This window comes from Protomyctophum bolini (genome assembly GCF_963924005.1).
Source record: "Protomyctophum bolini genome assembly, chromosome: 3".
Classification (NCBI taxonomy): domain Eukaryota; kingdom Metazoa; phylum Chordata; class Actinopteri; order Myctophiformes; family Myctophidae; genus Protomyctophum; species Protomyctophum bolini.
In genome coordinates, this window is record NC_137864.1 from 35,556,759 (window position 1) to 35,559,198 (window position 2,440).

Here is a 2,440-nt window from a genome sequence, read left to right on the forward strand (position 1 = left end):
TACAGGCTAAAAAGCCCCACGGGAAGCCAGTCGCTCGTGCGTAAACGCTAGCGAAACATCAAGTGAGGCTATTACAACGTGCCGTTTAGGGGTTCAACGCCTATACGAACTACAAGGGAAGTTATGAAGAGACATTCAATTTGATTCAAATATCAATCTAAAACATTTTAATGTTAATGGAAGCGCACATCAGCGTCAAACTATGGAATTAGGCTACAGCGACTCTTCACTGAGAACGATGTTATAGCCTAATGCTGCACTCTCCACAAGCGTACAACCATGTAACTACTACATGCATAGCATAAACCGAGGTTATATCCATCTAAACGACCGTGCTGAGCGTACAAAGAACCTCACATACCATTTCAGAAGAACAAGAAAAAGAAATCCACTATAGAGTCCAGAAAATAAAGTTCAAAAAGGCTTCAAGATACTTCACGCCCGGGGTAGAAGGAAAATAATGCATACAATCCAAACTCTTCAAACGGTAATCCAAGTCCAACACAGGAGAGATCGTGACACATGTGTCCGCTCTGGCTGCACACAACAACTAGTGTAGTTAATGTCCCCTGTCCCATTCAACAACTGACCTCAGAGGAGGCAGGCGCACAGCTACTATGTAGATCAGCCAGCGGGGGTGTCAAACTGGAGGAGGGGGGAGGGGGGTATACATCCCACTTTTTCCAACTATGATGAGATACATAAACACAGTAATCTTTTCCCCCCCTTCCACCCTTCTTTTTTAATCAAGGATACACATTCACAATTTCGCGTATATACCCCACGATTGTTAAGCTACTTATCTATCTCCTTACCGTAGCCTATTTGTCGCCCACCAACACCAAACATTGGCTACAGCTCCCTAAACTTCAAAGCGTTGCAGCAACACATCAAAGCGACCAAGAGAGGGGGCCTGTGGAACAGCATTCTTTCCAACTTACCATCGATGTTCACGAGAAGCCTTCCTGATTTTAAACGTCAAAGTATAACATACACCCACAAAAAGTATCCCGGCGAGTTATGCCAAGAATCGCTGGTGTTGTTCTCCGTTGCAAAATATGTTGTTGTTTTGTTTGTTTGTTTTTTATGAAAAAGGAGACTTTTTAATACAACCATTTATAAAAGAAGCGTTTCCCTTCTCCAGGTAGTGTTTCAAGTCCTATCGCAGGCGGTAGATCTCCTCTAGGCTATTTCAAAACGAACTGGGCTGAGGAGGGTTTAACTGTGGACTTCAAAGTAAAAGAACCGCTGGCCTGGTCCCGAAAGATACATAAAAACAACGTAACATATTTTACGATGACACAAAGAGCCAAGCAGCGCAAAACGCTTCGCGATCCTTCGTTCGTTCTCCATACCGCAAATTGGGCTCTAAATATGCCAGAGAACAATAGCGAGGACCATATAAGGGCAGAAACGATATTTTTTGACACAATAAAGTTTTTACTTGTTTGTAAGGACCTTATCAAAGACAGGCAATCTCGAGCCAACTCCCCGAGGCTTTGGAACGTCAGAAGTAAGTGATCTACCGCCCCGACAGCATTATTCTCGCTATCCTTCTGTTGCTACATAAACTTTGGAAACAGACATGAAATAGCTACAGTTGTTGCCTCTTTTGCTACAACCACAGAGTGTCTTAAATGGAATACAATGAAATCAATGTAGATTTTTTTTTCTCACAACAAAATTGACAGTGTGACATTTACAATGGAAATTTAAATAGCCTAATTGCCACACAATTTTAGAATTTAAAAGCTATTTGGGGGATTATGGTTCTCTGGTTCTCTTTGAATTCACCATGTATAGTGTAATTGTCAAATATGTTTTGCATTAGTCACAGAGTTAGCCATATACAGACGTCAACACAAGACACGTGTCCGCACCACACCAAAATGACATAGCATGGCTATATTGATTGAAATTGGACACAGCGCAAAGGCAAGGAGTGTTCTCCAGGCTTTTAATTCACATGACTTCCCCTAATGTCATTGTGGCAGAATCTTAGAGAGGGTTAGACAGTGATCCAATCCCATGGTACTTCAAAGGCTATATTGTCGCTTTGATGTTGAAAATCAACTTTAAAGGGGGAAATATAATTATATAAGTCAGAAATTTCAAATTCACAAAACTCTCACTATGGTACAGGACAAGAGAAGTTACAAAATAGGCTACATGATCTAATTTCGTCTGTAGCTGTGTCCTAGATTGATGTTTTGTTTTTTTAATCGGTTAATCAATCATTCCCCCCCTCATAGTTCAATCATCTGAACATTCAGCCAGGTCTGAGTGATCTGTAATAAAATGAACATGGCAAAATATTAAATTAATCTATCGGTATATGAGCAGACTGAGTATAGTTATGGTTATATAAGCAGGACATACAGTAAATAGTCTGTCATGTCAGTATTTGCTTGCAAGGAACACACATTGTCATTGAGTTGGC

General features: G+C 40.8%; 1 protein-coding gene across 4 annotated transcripts in view; it reads right to left on the reverse strand.

Annotated features, from left to right (window-relative positions):
* LOC308313182 (axin-2-like) overlaps positions 1–1,150 on the reverse strand; it is an 18,582-nt gene extending 17,432 nt beyond the window's left edge. For 3 of the 4 annotated variants that reach the window (XR_013963859.1, XM_080760146.1, XM_080760144.1), the window contains exon 1: positions 362–569. The gene's annotated coding sequence lies outside the window, so the exon portion shown is untranslated. Of the gene's footprint in view, positions 1–361; positions 570–941 lie in introns of those variants that run through there. The other variant, XM_080760145.1, reaches the window with a different exon arrangement.
* Between the last annotated feature and the right edge of the window lie 1,290 nt (positions 1,151–2,440).